Source organism: Lygodium microphyllum, unplaced genomic scaffold (assembly GCF_053477565.2).
Source record: "Lygodium microphyllum isolate KBCC unplaced genomic scaffold, Lygodium_microphyllum_v1.1.10 scaffold_88, whole genome shotgun sequence".
Taxonomy (NCBI): domain Eukaryota; kingdom Viridiplantae; phylum Streptophyta; class Polypodiopsida; order Schizaeales; family Lygodiaceae; genus Lygodium; species Lygodium microphyllum.
In genome coordinates this window covers 228,806-247,361 of record NW_028229571.1, presented here as the reverse complement: position 1 = coordinate 247,361, position 18,556 = coordinate 228,806, and positions in this window count along the sequence as shown.

The window sequence follows — 18,556 nt, the reverse complement described above, 5'->3', positions numbered from 1 at the left end:
CCCTTTCATCTCATTTCAGTCAGTTTCATGCTATCATGAAGAGTCTATTGTCACAGGATATTGAGTTCAAAGAAAACTTGCACCCATTGTTTCTGCTTGGCACCTTGCCTGAATCATTGTCGTACTGCCATATGTACGAACAAGCTTGATGGGCTGAAAATCAAAGATGTTGAGAGTGTTGTATTGACTGAGGAAATCAACAAGAGAAACAATGATGCTTCTCGCTCTTCACATGCATTGACCATTAGAGGTGGCAGACATGGTAGGCATGATAATGATCATAAGGGCAGGGACTCTTAAAAGTCTAGGTCCAAGTCACGTGGTTGTAATAAGTCCAATGGGATGGAAGTCAGATCTTACTTATCATTATTTTGGGAAAGCACGACATATTAGGCTGCAGTGCCATAAAATGCACGATGATAAGTGCAAGGAAAAGGGAAAAGAAAAAGTGCAGGAAAAGTCTTTTGAGCGCAATATTGTACTTGCAAAGTTCAGTGTGAAGATAGAAGAGGTTAATGTCATGCAGGCCACTGATTCAAATGATGATTACATACTTGTAGCTTCTTCATGTGATGCCTTACAGACTTCTGAGATACATTCTATGTATATGTAGTGCTGGCTCTTGGATTCGGGTGTGTCCTTTCATGTGACACCCTGTTGAGATTGGTTTCATACCTATCATCCCATGTTTGGTTCTGTGCGTCTTGGTAATGACAGGTCTCTTGACATTGTGGGCATTGGAGATGTTCAACTACAGTTTTCTTCTGGCAGTTCTTTTGTTTTGCATGATGTGTGCCATGTATCTGCGTTGACTCGCAGCCTTGTGTCAGCTGGATAGCTTGATGATGCAAGGTATTTTGTGTCTTTTGGAGACTCTGCATGGAAGATTACTCATGGCAGGCTTGTACTTGCAAGAGGTGCCAAGTTTGGCAACCTCTATCCCTTGTATCAGGAGCTACATTGGATCATGTTTTGTCTATGGGTTCTATTCCCCATGTATCCCTTTGACATGCTTGTTTGGGGCATATGTCTCTTGAAGGAATGAAAATGCTATGTGCTTTGCACTATATTCCGCCTTTTGACTCTTCGCAGTTTGATTCTTATGATCGTTGCTTGTATGGCAGGCAAACTAGAAATACACATAAAAAGTCTGGTAAGAAATGCATGGGTAAGCCCTTGGCTCTTGTGCACTCAGATGTATGTGGGCCAATGCCATGTTAGGGGCAAAGTACTTTGTTACTTTCATAGATGATTACTCATGTAAGGTTTGGGCTTATCCCATAAAGAGAAAATCTGATGTCTTAGACACATTTCAACATTAGCTTGCATTGGTAGGAAACCAGTTTGTGAATAGGCTAAAATGCCTAAGATTAGATAATGGGGGTGAGTATGTATCACGTGCTTTTAAGCAGTTTTATGATGAGCAGGGTATTAAGCGTCAGTTGACTGCCTCTTATACCTCACCCTAGAATGGTATGACTGAACGCATGAATAGGACCATTCAAGAAAGGGTACGTAGCATGCTTAGCTAGGCTAGCTTGCCGCAGCACTTTGGGGCTGAGGTAGTTACTATTACAGTGCATCTCATTAACAGGTCACCTAGCAGTGGCATTAACTTTCAGGTTACAGAGGAGGTATGGGCAAGCAAACCCCCCACTTATGATCATTTGCGTGTCTTTGGCTGTGAGGTATTCTTCCATGTGCCCAAGGACAAATACAATAAGTTGGGTCCTAAGAGTGTCAAATGCATTTTCATTAGCTATGGAGATGCAAAAGAGATGGGTTACTGTCTATGGGATCCACAGGCACAGAAAGTGATCAGTAGCCCCACGATGTCATCTTTCATGAGGAAAAAATGCATATGCAGCTTGAGAAAGTGGTTGAGGTACGCATAGTTATATTTCAGGAGGAGCCACGTGCTCCCGTTCAACCCGATCCATGGCTAGCTAGACACCGCGCAACATCACCTGATGCTCATAGCCCAGATGTTAGACATGCTGATGCTAGACAAGATGTTGGTCACGCAACAAAGCCTGCATTGAGGCGTTTTACTAGAGATAGATGACCTCCTGACCGTTTTGCACCCTCTATGGATTATGTATTAGTTACAGATGCAGGAGAGACTCTCACTTATGATGAGGCTATGTGCAGGGTGATTTTCACTCTTGGGAGAGGGCTATGCAAGTCTAAGCTTGACTCATTGCATAAGAATCTGAGTTGGGATCTGGTTTCCTTGCCTTAGGGTAAGAAGGCTTTGCCATGCAAGTGGGTGTACAAGCTGAAAAGTACCACTCAACACCCCAAGTCAGCATGCATGGCTCGATTGGTTGCTAAGGGTTTTAAACAGGAGCATGGTTGCTAAGTACTTTTCAACTTTATATACATGGCTTCCCTTTTGGGCGGTCATCCCCTTTTTCCCTTTTTTACATGGCCGGTCATAGCCTAGGCCCTGTTTTCCATTGTCCTTTTATCTTCCTTGTTTCCTTTTCACTACCCTTCTATATTTACAAATTGCACGGGTGAGAGCCCGGCACTCTTTTACAAGATTTTAGGGTGCGCTTTTTATGTGCCTTTCCCTTTTCGTGTTTGCCTTGGCCTTTTAAGGTTGTCCTTGCACTTTTGGCCTTTTCTCCTTTTTTTCCTTCCGTCGGGCTACCTTTTTTCCGCCTTTGCCCTGTGTCTTTTCCACTTTCTTTCGCTCTCTTCATGTTGGGGTTAACATTACCCCCCTCCTAGATGAGTGCCAGTCCCATGGCACTCATTGGCGTAGGGAGCAAGTGGTAGCATGCACTGAAGACTTCAAGGGACAGGGGCGCCTGGGGCATGCACTGGTGACCGGTTCGCGTGGGGGTTGGTTGGGGATGCTGCGTAGGATGATTTTTCCGGCTTGTCGGATGCTGGGTGGGCAATTAGCATTGGACGTTGATGAAGAACGAATGCCACTTGTGCTGTGGTCGTCAACACCTGCAATTGAAAACCTGTCAGGTGGTCTCTCCCTAGGGGTAATGCTAGTCTCTGTAGTGTGCACAAGACTTTTTTTTGTAGTTTGGGAGACACGTCGAACTCTAAGCAAGCTGAGAGTATTGCCCTGCACTTGAGGACCCAAACTGTGAATTAGTTCTGTGTAGGTATTATGTGAGTGCGGTGCTTGTGCATACTTAGATATTACTTAGCTAGAAGACTGGGCGGCATGGGGCCGTGTAGAGCAGAAATGTGGTAATGAGGAGATGAAGTACACCTTTGACGCCTGCTTGGAGACGTCGTTAGGGGTGTGCCATTGTCGTCAAAGCTTGCTTTCTTTCTTTCTTTCTTTCTTTTTTTTTTTTTTTTTTGAGGTGGGTACATGGAGGCAACGGTACAAGGGATAACGGGAGTTCTACTCCTCATCATCCGAATGGTGGGTAAGGGTGGGCGGAGGGCGGGGGGCCTTGTTAAGGAATTTTCGGCTTAGCAAGTAGCCCTTAATGTGGAGGCGGGTTTTGAGGGTGGTGGTGGAGAGAAAGGGGTGGTTGCACTGTGTGAATTTTCTGTCATTCATGTCTTCCAGCAGTGCACCACAGAAGGATGGCAAAAGAGCAGCACGCATCATGAGACGGGTCATGGTGGTGCTGTCTATTGCATTGGGGTCAAAATAGAGGGGTGAAAGGTGGCGTTCTTGGGGTGCGGGTTCCTGATGTACTAGGATTCTAATTAATCTAAGGTAGTTACAGGTGGTGATGAATGCTGGGTCGGGGCAAGAGGTGAATTTATTAAGGAATTTATCTATAGAGGTGTACAAGTTGGGAAGGGTGAAGAGAAGAGCATTCCTATGGGAAGTGGTATTGGCATTATAAATGATGGAGAAGTTGAACCTGCCGTGGATGGACGGGTTAAAATCCACTCCTACCCTTCGAGGATACGGCATAAAGGTGGGGTCGTTCCTTTCCGAAGGGAGGGTGTTGCAAAACGCCATCCACGCCTCCAGGTTGACGTCAAAAATGCGCCGCCTCCAGGTGGGTTGGCAATTATAGCCTTCCACTGTGCGAGGTACCTGGAGGACTTTGTCTTGCTAAAACTCGCGGTCCTCGGCCCCCCAAGCAGTTGGGTGTGCCTCACGCTCTTCTAACCATTTAGCCTTGAGCTGGGCCCCCATGGCGATGACATCCTCCACCAACTGAATGGGCAGCACCCTATTCAAGGCGGTGGGAAACTCGAAGCGTAGGTCGAAGGGGTCACGGCTATACTCCTGCTGCTCCCAGATAATCATTTCAACACGGTATTCAGCGGGGGAGTCTTGGGTGCACAGCGGGAAAGGGGCAGGCTGTTTCGGGGCAGGTTTGGCCTTCAGTTTTCTTCTTGCCTTCTCCACCATTTCCTTCCTTCAGGTGGTGTGGGCCGCTCTTCGCTCGACAGATGTGTCATGGGGTGGCACTTCGGTTTGTTGGGGTTGAGGGGGTGGCGGGACATATTCCTCTCCTTGAGGCCCTAGGTCAAGCTCTGGCTCATCCCCTTCCGCTTGCTCCTCCTCCTGTGTTTTCTCCTCAGTGAACCCAAGGTCGTCCATCTCCTGTGTTGTCAGTCCTACTTGTGCCAGATATTTTCGTTGTTCTTCTAGGCTCTACGGCGGGCCTCCTAGCTGCAATGGTACGTGCAGGCCTGCTGTGAGGGACCTGCACACAATGGTTAGCTTTCTCTACAGCTGATCATTGGCCTCATCTGTTTCTGAGTGGATGGTGTGGAGGAGCGTGTTGATAAAAGTGCGCTGCTGAGCTATCATAGCGAGCTGGGCTGCCTCTGCCTGGTTTTCAGCCATCACTCTGTCTCCCTCAGCCTTGGCCAACCGGCGTGCTAAGTCCCGCACTCTCTGCTCATTATGATTGGACCATTCCTTTGCCCGCCTCTCCATATCTTCTAGGCTTTCCCCCTGTTGGATGGTCATCGCCATAAATTGTTGTTGCTGGGCTTCAAGCTCATGGCGCAAGCGGGACTGCCCTCGGTGCTCTTCTACGATCTGCTCGTTGAGTTGGTCCCGCGTTGCCTGCAACCTGCGCACCTGTTCTGCCCTTAACTGATCCAGCTCTGCAACCTCTTGTCTAATTTTCTCAAGCTGACTCTGCGCCTCCAAGTTGGCTGCAGATAACTGGTCATTCTTGTGCTGAAGGTGGCCAGTTGTCTCCCTCTCCCTGGTGAGACGCTCCATTAGGATTTTCCTTCTTCCCTCCCAAGTAGCTGTCAAGATTGTGGGAGAGAAGGAAGGAGTCTCGCTTGAAGCTTTCTTGCTTGCACAATGGGGGAAGACACACAAGGTGGAGGCTGAAAACAGTTTTCCTCTTCTTAGTTGTGTAAGCCAAAAGAACTCAAGTACAAAGAAATAGAAGAACCCTATATATGGGTCTCAAACCAAACTCAACTAACTAATGTGGCATACTAAGTGAGCCACGAACTAGAGTAGATAAGGATAGCTATCATGTAGCTATTATTCATAGGCGGTGTACCAACCGCGTCTACAACTGACAAGTCGGTGACATAAATACACAACGGTCACCCTGGCGTATCACGAGTGGAGCTCGATATCTCAACACTCCCCCTCGAGCTCAATCCCAATTCCTGCACACCAAGCAGGTCTCTGAACTTGCGCAGCTTCTCTGCGCCCAATGCCTTCGTGAATATGTCAGCTACCTGATCCTCTGTGCTGACATAAACTAGATCAATAAGACCTAGTAAAACCCTCTCTCGCACATAGTGATAATGCACCTCAATGTGCTTTGTTCTAGCATGATAGACTGGGTTATTTGCCAAGTGTATACTACTCATGTTGTCACAATAAATGACAACTGGCCCATCTGTAGACTGATGCATATCATAAAGTAGCTTATGCAACCAAGCTACCTCACATGCAGCCATTGCTGCACCCCTGTACTCAGCCTCTGTGCTCGACAAGGCAACTGTAGGCTGTTTCTTGCTGCTCCAAGTGACTGCAGCACTCCCAAAAGAGAACACATATCCACTGGTAGATCGTCTATCAGAAATACTACCAGCCCAATCAGCATCAGTGTATCCATGCAACTGTATCTGAACCCCAGTCTCATAAAATAGTCCATACTGCAATGTGGACTTCACATACCTGAGTATGCGTCTAGCCGCATCCAAATGCGATTTCCTTGGAGCCTGCATAAACTGACTTACCAATCCAACAACATAGCTCAAATCTGGCCTGGTAATAGTCATATAAATCAAACTTCCTACTATGCGTCTGTACATAGTAGGGTCTTCCAGAAGCTCACCTGCATCTGTGCTCAGCTTCACATTCTGCTCCAAAGGAACTGAAATAGGCTTACAGCCTGTCATCCCATATTTGGACAGCATGTCCAATCCATACTGCCTCTGCAAGAGCTGTATCCCACTTGGTGATCTAATCACCTCAATGCCCAAGAAATACCGCAGCTCTCCCAAATCCTTCATCTCAAACTTCTGCTTCAATAGCATTTTCACATGAAGGATATCTTCATCACTGTCACCTGTCATAATCAAATCATCAACATAAATGACAAGTAGCATAATACCTTTCTCTGTTTTTCTCACATAAAGTGAGAAATCTGCCTTGGAAATCTGAAAGCCAATAGTGACAAGATACTGTCCTATCTTGTCAGACCATGCTCTAGGTGCTTGCTTCAAGCCATACAAAGCTTTCTTCAACCTGCAAACAAACTCAGGATGAACAGCATGCACATAACCTGGTGGCTGCTCCATATAGACCTCTTCTTGCAAATCACCATGTAAGAAGGCATTCTTTACATCCATCTGATGTAAAGACCATCCCTTTGATGCAGCCATAGCAATGACTGCTCTTACGGTTGCCATCCTTGCAACCGGACTGAATGTTTCTTCATAGTCAATGCCATATGTTTGTGCATACCCCTTGACTACTAATCTTGCCTTGTATCTGTTTATAGAACCATCTGCATTGTGCTTCACCTTATAAACCCACTTACAGCCAATTGCATTCTTACCTTTAGGTAAAGGTACCAATTCCCATGTAGCATTTGCTTCCAAGGCATCCATTTCTTCATCCATGGCTTTCTCCCATTTTTCTTTTCCCATGGCTTGCTCAAAAGAAGTGGGTTCTGGTTCCTGTATCACCTTGACCATATATGCATAGTGAATGGCTGTAAATCCATCATATTTCAGCCTATCCACAGGATACCTAACTCTGGTAGACCTGCGCAAAGTGGGTTCACTCCCAGGTGCTCTCAAAACATCCCTGGTCTTCCTTACTCCAGGTGTAACAATAGAAGGAATACCCAACTCATCATCAATGCTCTGTTCTGAGCCACTGGATTCACCATCCACATAAGAGTGACCTGCATTCACATCAAACATGGGCTGATCAACCTTCTCTTTTCCTTTTCGTGATACCTGCATACCACTATCTGCATTACTTTGAGAAGATTCTCCTGATCTCAATCTGCCTGTCCATGGCGAAGACTGTGAACCACTACTAGAGGACGCTCCAGGTCCACTAATATTTTGTGACTGTTGCTGTGAATTCTGTGCAGCATTACCATTTTGTGCATCTACATCATCAATCACATTTACTGGTTTATACCAGCTACTCATCTCATCAAAAACAACATCTCTGCTCACTGTAAACTTACGAGTAGAAGGGTTATAGCATCTATACCCTTTTTGCTGCAGAGAGTAACCAATAAAGATGCACTTCTCAGCTTTTGGATCCAACTTGGATCTCAGCTCATCTGGCACATGTACATAGGCAATGCAACCAAAAATTTTCAAATGAGAAATGTCTGGTTTCCTACCAGTATACCTCTCCTCTGGAGTCATTCCATGTATTGCTGCAGTGGGAGTCCTGTTCATTATGTAGACTGCTGTAGCAACTGCTTCAGCCCAATAAAAATCTGGCAGGTCTTTTTCATTGAGCATGGCACGAGATACCTCTCCAATATGCATGTTTTTCCTTTCTGCAATTCCATTTTGTTGTGGGGTATAACTGCATGAATATTGCTGCTTTATGCCATGCTCCTGCAAGAACTTTGCAAACTCATTTGAGAGGTACTCTCCCCCTCCATCTGACCTTAGGCATTTTATTTGCAGACCTGTTTCTTTTTCAGCCATAGCTTTAAGGGTTTTGAAATGCCCAAAAACTTCACTTTTCTTTTTCATAAAATACACCCAAACTTTTCTGCTATAGTCATCAATAAAAGTGACAAAATAATGACAGCCTCCAAGAGATGCAGCTTTAGTAGTCCACACATCAGAGTGGATTAATTCCAATGGTTTCTCACTCTCTTGAACATGTCTAGGAAATGGTTTCCTTGCCTGTTTTCCAAACTGACAGGCTTCACATACCTTATGCATTTCTGCAACCTTGAATTTTGGCAAACCTGCAACAATATTTTGGGCCTGCATTGATTTAAGTCGCTGTACATTAACATGACCAATGCGTTTATGCCAGATATCAATATCTGCAACTACACCGGTCCCATGTGCAAACATTGCTGCACTCAATTCAGGCATGTCTGCATCCAACGTAAACATTCTGCCCTTCTTCTTTCCTTTTGCTATCAAGCGACCTTTATTTTTCATATCCTCAACAAAGCATCCATGAGGATTAAATCTGACCTGCAAGCCCTGCTCAACCATTTGACCGACAGAAACCAGATTCTTGGTGATATTCGGGACATGAAATACATCAGACAGGTATTTCTTTTTCCCATCCTGCATAGACAAGGGAATTTTTCCAATCTGCACAATAGGATGTGCAGTATCATCACCAGTCTCCACAAATCCTGGTTTTTCCATTTTCCTTGCATCCTCCATCCATTCTGCATGACCTGTCATGTGGTTTGATGCACCTGAGTCAACATACCATACATCATTGCTTTCTTCTACACTTGTCACAGAATTGTTCATGTGCTGCACCATGAACAAATGCTCATTTCTGTCATCACCCTGTCTGCTAGAAGATGCATAATTCCCTTGTTGCAGTTTTCCATTCATGATGTCATTCTGCTTTTTATAGCAGTCTTTAGCCATATGACCCATTTTACCACAGTAGTAGCATTCAACATTACTGTTTGCATTTTGACCTCTTTGCCATCCACCACGACCTCTTTGGCTCCCCCTGCCTCTAGAGTTACCACGTCCTCCTCCATAGGACTGGTTTTCTTGAGTTTGCTGCATATTCTGATTTCTACCACGGCCTCCAAATCGGCCTCCTCTAGCTCTGCCTCTACCTCTTCCAGCATTTGAGTAGAAGACAGCTTCTTTTGAAGTTCCTCCTAAAGAAGATGCACCACCATTTCTCTGCTCCTCAGAAATTAGAAGAGCAATCAACTCCTCAAAATCAGGAAATCTTTCACGAACTGAAATGGATGTCCGAAACTGTGCATAATCCTTTCCTAAACCATTCAAGGTCACAGAAACTAAATCATCATCTTCCACTGGCGACCCAATGGAAGCAAGTGCATCTGCAATCTTCTTCACCTTCATGTGGTAGTCATTGATGCTCATACTTTCTCTTTGCACATTATGCAACTCTTGCTTGAGCTGCATTTTCCTGGCTTGCGTATTTGTGCTATACATTTTTGACAAAGTATCCCATGCCTCCTTTGGCGTACTTGCATCCTGAATATGCACAATCATAGAGTCTGAAATACTGATAGACAGCCAGTACATAACTTTCCTGGCTCTCTCATGCCATGATTTGAATGCCTGCATTTGCTGTTGATTGGGAACATCAGGAAGAACTGGTTCTTCTTCATTTCCTGCAACAAATTCCCAATATCCTTTTCCCATAAGGAAATTCGTCATTCTAAACTTCCATGCCTGGAAGTTGTTCTTGTCAAGCTTTTCAGTGACAATCTGTGAAAGAGAGTCAGATGCCATTACAGAATACTGCAAACAATCCTGTCACTGCAAAAAACACAGCTTCACCCTCACAAGGGCAAATCTGCAAAACTGGCGAAAGTGGTATTTGACCACACAGTCACTTCCTAGTGACGATTTTGCATAAACCGGAACCAATGATGATTCTGAAACTCCCAATGTCTCTGCGCACAAGCATACGATGAAATTTCTACAGTAACTTTTCACCGACCTGTAGAACAGTGGCTGCACAGCATAAAACTGAGCCTTTTCCTGAGTGCGTGCAGAAAACTTCCGTCTGCAAAACAGGCCCCGAAATGGCCTCAAAACTTCCGTCTGCAAAACAGGCCCCGAAATTTCTACAGTAACTTTTCACCGACCTGTAGAACAGTGGCTGCACAGCATAAAACTGAGCCTTTTCCTGAGTGCGTGCAGAAAACTTCCGTCTGCAAAACAGGCCCCGAAATGGCTGCACAGCATAAAACTGAGCCTTTTCCTGAGCGCGTGCAGAAAACTTCCGTCTGCAAAACAGGCCCCGAAATGGCCCCGAAATACTGCCCTCTTGCTTCACCGCGAAGGGCGTCTCAACCTGAGACAATGCACTCTTGCAATTTCCAGCTGTGCTACCTGCAGAGATCTGCTCCCAAAACAGAAAATGAAAGCAACACTGCTCCTCTTACCAGACCACCGCGAGCTTGGCTTGCTTTCTTGAGCTCCTTACCACGAACAAGGCTCTGATACCATGTCAAGATTGTGGGAGAGAAGGAAGGAGTCTCGCTTGAAGCTTTCTTGCTTGCACAATGGGGGAAGACACACAAGGTGGAGGCTGAAAACAGTTTTCCTCTTCTTAGTTGTGTAAGCCAAAAGAACTCAAGTACAAAGAAATAGAAGAACCCTATATATGGGTCTCAAACCAAACTCAACTAACTAATGTGGCATACTAAGTGAGCCACGAACTAGAGTAGATAAGGATAGCTATCATGTAGCTATTATTCATAGGCGGTGTACCAACCGCGTCTGCAACTGACAAGTCGGTGACATAAATACACAACGGTCACCCTGGCGTATCACGAGTGGAGCTCGATATCTCAACAGTAGCGTCGCGCTCCTTCAGGGCTTTCAGCTCCTCCGCCTCCTTGGTGCTGGCCTCCTCCCTAAGCACAGCGATTTCCTTTTGATATTCTGTTATTTGCCTCACTCTGTCCAGTTGGAGGGCGGCTTGTGATTCGCGTTCCACTGCCAGCTCCTCCACCGCCATCCTCCTTTCTTGCCTGGCCGTTTGCAATTGCGCGAGCAGCTCCTTCACGTAGTCATCATAGTGGCCTGTTGGAGGTGGGGAGTGGGACATGATTGTAGTGGTTGCAATCTCCTCCACTTTTTGTCTTTTCACTTCTGGCTCTCGGCCGTCGCTGCCCTTTTGGCACCTGAAATTGGGGTGGCCCCGGCTGCTTCCCTTGCCAACTCTCTTTCCACCAAGAATTGCAACCAGGTGACCATGTTGCTTTCATCGATCTTTGGGGTGTGCCCCAGGGCGGCTGTGGTAGGGGGTGTCACCCTAAGGGGAGTGGCTTGCATGGGTGGTACGAGGAGAGGGGAGACGGGTCTGATTGGGTCTTTTCCTTTCCCTTCTGCAGGAGGCAGCTGCACAGGTTCCGGCATACCAGTGGTGGGGCCGGGTGCTTCAGGTTGGTATGGACTGCCCGCTCCTTCCACGTCGTTTCTCCGATGTTCCTCGATGGAGCGACGGGTCGCCAGCTCCAATTCTTCTTCTTCCCTCCTCCTCAGCTCCTCCTCAGCCCTCTTTCTTCTTTTCTCCTCTTCTCTTACCGACTCTCTTCGGGCCCATTCGAGCTCTTTCTTCTCTTTTCTCCTTCGCTCCTCCTCTCTCTTTTCGTGCAGGGCTTTGGTCCGTTGCTTCGCTTTCCTTTCTGGTGCAGCCTGGCGTTCTCCCTCCTCGTCGGTGTCCGTTTCTGTTTCATCCGACTGCTCTTCCGCCTGGGGCTGGGACTGCGACGGCGATTCACCACCTTTTCCGCCATCTCCCTGTTTGTCCTCTCCCGCTCGTCCCTGCCCTATTGCCTCGTGGATGATCGCAGTGAGGGCACCTCCAAACCCTATGGTGGAGGCCTTGGAGGATGAGGCTTTGCGGGTTGATCGAGGTGAAGGGGATTCTCCTGCTATGGCCCTTCCTCTAGTTGCCAAGGCCTTTGCTGAGGCCTCAATCGTCCTTCTCACGAACCCGTTGAGGTTCACCTCATCTAGTGCCTGAGCCGCGATGCTTTCAAGTAGAGGCACATTGATCCTGGACATGATGCTATTGTACCGCTGACTCGAAAATAGGGTATGCATCATTTTTGCCTGCAGTTGAATCTCTGGATCAGGGATGTCTGCCAGGTTGAATCCGTCGTTGGTGTGGACTTTCACTTTGTCCATTCCCAACATGGCGTAGACGTCCCTTTTTGGTTTCTTCTCCACCTTGTTTGGAAGCCCCAGTGCCCTTTCTATCAGTTCAGGGGTCAGTTCAACCTGCACCTGTCTGGTGGCTTCCCTGTCCCGCACCGTGACGGTGCCCCTGTTTTTGTTGAAGGTGCGCAGGAACTCGGCGCACAGGGTGTAGTTTATCTTCTGGCCCACTGCATCCAGATACCTTTGTAAGTGGCATTGCTCTATGATCCGTCGTACCGCTGGTTCCTCAATAACCACGTCTTCCAAGTTGAATATGTGGCGGAACTTCAGCTGATTGAATGCTCTGGTTTCCACCGTGAGGCTGTACCGCACCTGTTCTTCCTCCGAGAAAGGGAGTTTGCCAGCTTTGTCTTGACCTGCCATGGTCACCACCTGTACATTCGGTCAATTCACTTTTTAGTATTTTTGGCAACCAATTTGTTGGACGACCATAGCAGATTTTATTGTTCATAACTATGATTTTTCCTTTCAAACTTCTATCACCTATTTCTGCATGGCATTTTAATTTGGAACCTTTTCATGCTTGGTTCACTTTTTAGTTTTAACTTTCATGCTTGATTTACTTTTTAGTTTTAACCCTGTTTACTGCCCCATCCCCCTTGTGGAAAAGAAAAATCCATCCCAGGATTGGAGGTTGTGGGTCCAAGGCGTTCATGTTGATTTGTGGAGGAGCCAATCGTAGAAGTTGGGGTTATATTCTAAGTGTGCAGAGTAGTCCAGGTCACAGGGTCGGATGCCTACGTGGGTGATGTATGTGAGGACATCGGTGAGGAAATCACCGGAGTTGACCCGACTTGCGATGTGGAGATCTTCTTCTCTCAGGATGCGGTCGAGATAGGGGTGCCCTAAGATATGATCGTCCATGGTTCGACCTCGAAGAGTGGTTAACACTCGATACGAGGTGGGCGCGACGTATGTGGGATCATACTCGGCCATCTTGATGGCTCGGCATTGTTCGGCGTTGGTCATTATGCGGCATCCCTCAACTGCCCATTTCAATCGAAGAGCGTACCACTGCTTCAAGAAGGGTGATTCCGTGTACGCCAGGTGGGACAACCTTGTTGTTTCTTGGCTAGTGAGGCCGAACGTCGTGCGCGGGTCAAATGATGGGATGAGGCGTTGCTTAATGGCTTGCTCTTTGGAGACCGAGCGAGTGAGCAGCTCGGTGGCAGAGCGTGAAGCTTGTGCAAAGGCGAATTCAAAAGTCTCCCAAGAGCAAGGCATAGTGTGCAAGTCAGTTGCAAGGGGTTCCGCTAATAGTCCCAAGTCCAGGCGGTCATAGCTGAGGGCCAGTGCAACAAAGGTGGCATCGAGCTATTTGATGCAGTCCACAACATCATCCCCCGTGTCCTCGGCGAGGTCAGCGGCCAGCGTTAGGAATGACTTCCGTTCATAGGAAGGCTTAAGGCCGGCGGGTGTTTGGGGTTTGCTGGAGCTGGAGGTTCTGTTGGTACAGAGCTGCAACTGGGGGCTTGTTGGAGTCAGCAACCCGAGCGTTGGTTGGACGGATGGGTCGGGTTTGATCTTAGGGGCTATGCTACGGCGATCAGCAGGATTGCTGAGTTGCAGGTTGGGTTGGTTGGGTGATGCCTCCTGTGGTGATGGCCGTGGCTTGGGTCATTAGGCGTGTGTGACGCCCGTGGGTTGACTCGCAAAGGAGTCGAATGATTGGGGTGGACCCTGCGATTTGTGGTCTTGAGGTGTCAGAGGACAAGGCCTTGCGGTTGACATAGAAGCAGGGCATGTGTCAGTTGGGATTTTGGGGATCCACAGTGAGGCATTCCCCTCATAGTAGCCTTGTGCACGCAGGAGGATTTTAGGGACCCATATTTGTTTAATCACGCGGCGCTTGTGATGATGGCATTTTGGTCTCCTAGGTTTAGGTTTGTAGGTGCTCCGTGGACACGCGCGTCTAGTTCTAGGCTGGTCTTGAGGCTTCTTCGGCACCCATTGCAAGCGAGTCTGTTGGGGTTTTGCTTTGGGTTTGGCGGGCTGCGATGCGTGGGAATCTGGGTGTAGTAGACATGCACGGCCCTCTTCCTTAGTCCTAGGTGCGGCTATTTCTATCGGTGGCCCCGTGAGCGGTGTTGGGGTTACGAGGCACTTGCTGAAAGTCGTGACAATAGGCACACTCTCGATTGTTAGGTGGATGCATTGCGACTCATAATCAACATTGCAACGGGTCTGCTTTTTAAAAGTTCGCCCGAGCAATGACTCTGTGCTTGCATTCCTGGCATCGGGTAGGACATAAAACAACATGGGAATAGTTTTAGTCTCGATAGAAACGGCAACTCTACATGTGCCGAGGATCGGGTAGGATTGGGCCCCGTATGGGTTCAATCTGGCTGTTGTGGGATGAAGCATTGGTGTGCCAAGTTGGGTCCAATGCTCACGCGTCAAAATGTTAAAATCCGCCCCCTCCTCAATCAGGGCGTTGAAGGAGCACGTTTGCTTGGCCGTGACCGTGATGCGGAGGTAGGCGGGTTCTACAGGCTCCTTCTCATTCTCGCCAATTTCCGTAAGTGTGGCTACTCGTATTTTAACGGGCGTTTCCACCATTGGTTGTTCATGCAGCGGGTGAGTGGGTGGATAGTACTTCTTGATTCGACTGCCGTTGAAGAAGCCCATTCCCTCACCATCCAGTGTTTCCAGCTCGACATTACCAGTTCGGCTGATTGTGTGGACCTTAAAGGGTCCGAGACCTCTGAATTTCATCTTTTGTTTGTGCCCTTTAACTGAGTAGAGGAGAACTAGGTCTCCCGGCTCAAACTCTCGTTGCTTGACGTGTTTGTCAAACCAGCTTTTGTGTCTGGCTTTCTCACAGATAAGCGCATGGGTGGCTAGGAGACAAACCTCTGACAGGCGTTCTAACTCGACCAAGTGTTGCGTCCATGCCTCCCTCCCTTCCCATCGTTCTTGGAGTGCTATCCGCAGGCTAGGGACGAAGAATTCTAATGGAAGAATAGCTTCAGTCCCATAGGTTAGCCTAAAAGGTGTTTGTCCGACGGTCGTCTTATAAGATATTCGGTAGGCCCACAGGGCTGCCATCAACTTGTTATCCCAGTCACTTCGTGAGGCTGAGACTACTTTGGTTAGGACAGTGATGAGAATTTTGTTGGTTGATTCAGCCTGGCCATTAGCCTGAGGGTAGTATGGTGAGGATTTGTGATGGATGATGAGGAAGGTGGATAGGAGATGGGCTATCACTTCGTTGATGAAGTGCATTCCCTAGTCGCTAACCAATTCGATGGGGCAACCAAAACGCGAGATTACTTGCTCCCATAAAGACTTGGCAGTTATACTAGCATCGTTTTTTCGCGTGGCCCTCGCCTCTACCCATTTGGTGAGGTAATCTGTGGCCACCACGATGTATCTAGCCTATGAATATTTTGCCGCGGGGCTGATGGGTCCTATGAAGTCAATTCCCCATTTTTCGAAAGGTTGGCGAGCGATAACCTGCCTTGTCCAGCAGCTTCTCCTGTGGGTATACGGGACAGATGGTCAACCATGTAGTGTTATTTTCCCTTCCGTACCACCACTGAGAAGTCGAATTCCAGGAGCAAGAGAAGCCATCAGGCTATACGTCCTGTAGCGCAAGGTTTGTTGACTAGATAGAGCAGGGCTTGATGGTCTACAAAGAAGGTGAAGGGGGTGGCTAATAGGTAATGCCAAAACTTCTTCACGGCAAATACCATGGCTAATCCCTCCCTTTCCGTTGTCGAATAATTCATCTCTATCTCAGTGAGCTGCCAACTCGCAAAACTCACTGGGTAATCTAAGTTATGCTCACCAGGTTGGCACAGCACTGCCCCCACGGCAAACTTAGAGGCGTCGATGTGTACGTGAAACGTCATAGTCCAATCTGGGGGTCGTAGGATAGGTGCCATTGTTAGGGATTTTTTCAGTTCCTCGTAGGCTCATTGGCAAGCTTCATTCCACTCGAAGACAATTAGCAATTTGTACAATGGCCTAGCGATCAGCACGTAGTTCAGTACAAACCATCGGTAGTATCCTGTGTGACCTAAGAAGCATTGAACTCCCCTGTAATTACTTGGGGGTGGAAGGTCCACGATAACCTTGACCTTTGAGAAGTCCGTGGCAATGCCGTTCTTGGACACCACGTGTCCCAAGATGCATCCGTGCTTTATCCAAAACTGACATTTCAGGGGGTTGAGGGAGAGACGGTATAAACGACACCGTTCAAAGACCGCGCGGAGTTTTTCGAGATGTTGGTTCCAGGCCGAATGGACACACAGGTCATCGACGAAGACCTCTAACTCCTTGCGAAGCATGTCCTTGAATATGGTGCACATGAGGCGTTGAAACGTGGCAGGGGCATTGGTTAGCCCGAATGGCATGACTACGTATGCAAAGACGCCCCACTCAGTGGCAAAGGCGGTCTTGTGCCTATCCGCAGGGTGCACCTGCACCTGATTGTACCCCGAGAAGCCATCCAGAAAACTGTAGGCTTCCTTGCCTGCCACCCTCTGAAGCATGTGCTCGGTGTACGGTAAGGGGTAGTTGTCTCTCTTTGTCGCGGCATTTACTTTCTTGTAATTGACGCACACTCGAATCTTGCCGTTTTTCTTCATCACAATGACTATGGGTGACACCCAGTCCGTGTGCTCAATTTCGTAAATGAATCCGGCTCTCATCAACTTGTCAATTTCCTCCTTGATCGCATGGGCTTGCTTTGGATTCATGGGGTATGGTCGTTGCTTGACCGGCGTTGCATCCGTTGTCATGGGTATGTTGTGAGTCACAACACTCGGATCTACCCCTCGTAGCTCATCTAAAGACCAAGCAAATACGTCCCGGTACTCCCGCAAAAGAGTGACAAGGCTGGATTCTTCTTCCCTGGTCAAGTCCTCGGCAATGAACACTGGTCGGGGTGCTTCTCGTTCCAGGGCTAGGTTTACCTCTTTGACCTTGGCTGGCCCTTCGATTGGTTCGCGGGTTTGCCCTTGGCGCTTGGCACTTAGCAGAACCACCACCCTGTCCCCTCTTTTGAATTTCGAAAAGCGCTTAGGGAGGTCTTATGGCTTCCTTTGTTCCTCTGATCGCGCATCGTTGGGACGCTTAGCTTCATTCTGTCGTAACCGTCTACGCCTCAGGTGGATGGGTAAGTCTCCCTTGGTGCGTCTGGTCATGGGTGGCCTAGGGATTTCTGGGTCATCCTCTGAAGTAACTTCAGATTCAGAGTCGAATTCCCCATTTTCACTAGAGGAGGTGGTCTCCCCTAGCGGCCGCAGTTCGGATGGCGACTCGGTTCTAAGCATTGCTGCCGTTTCTGGTTGGGTCAGGCCGGCTTGCTTAAAATCCACAGCTCACATCTGTTCCAACCAAGCACGATCACATTTCACACACATGACTCCTTGGTCCATTCTAAGGGCTGGTCTCGGCTGCGGTTTAGCATTTGCTCGGATTTGCTCAATCTCTCGCCCTTCGGTGTCATATTCTACGGTGTCTATCTCACCCTCACTTCCTTCATCGAAGGGTTGGCAATCTTCGTATTCGTCACCGGAATCTGCCTCGCTAGACTGCTCATCGTCCCCCAAGGCCTGCTCTGCCTCGTCTTATCTGTCGGGGACCAATGACCAGTTGTATCTAAGATTCAGTTTGTGCACTCTGGTCCACTTCCATTCGGGTTCTTCCAAGAGGTCTTGGAGCGGCTTGAGATTGGCGGCTGCGTTGCGTGCCAGTCGGTCCGTTAGGTACCCCTGTATTCCCTGGAGTTCTCTCCTGTTGGTTGGCACTTGGGAAGTGACAGGCTTAGGCCCGTCATGGAGGCTTGCTGCCATCATGTACACAGGTGTAGGCTATGTTTCTCTTGGCTTGCCAACTATTTTGATAGCCTGCTCGTATGCCTCATGATCTGAGAACGGCAGGTCGAGTGTAGCGAGAACGTGCATCCAATCCCGCTCATCCTCTGGGCAAGGGATATACTTCATTAAGGACCCATAGGGTTCCTTGTTCTGGGTGGTTCCCTTGAGTAGAGTAGAGATGGCGTCCAGGTCAACTGGTGAGGTCTTCCAAGTGTCCATCTCTATTCTCACAGCGTTAGTTCAGTTGCCCAGGAAGATCAGGCTATTACCCCAGTCTTCGATAACTCTAGCATTGCGCATCCAGGGTCGACCCAATAAGATATCATAGTCCACTCCCTTCATGATGATAAAGTCGACAGAGAACTGGACTCCTGTAATCTTCACTGCTCAATTCTTCAAGA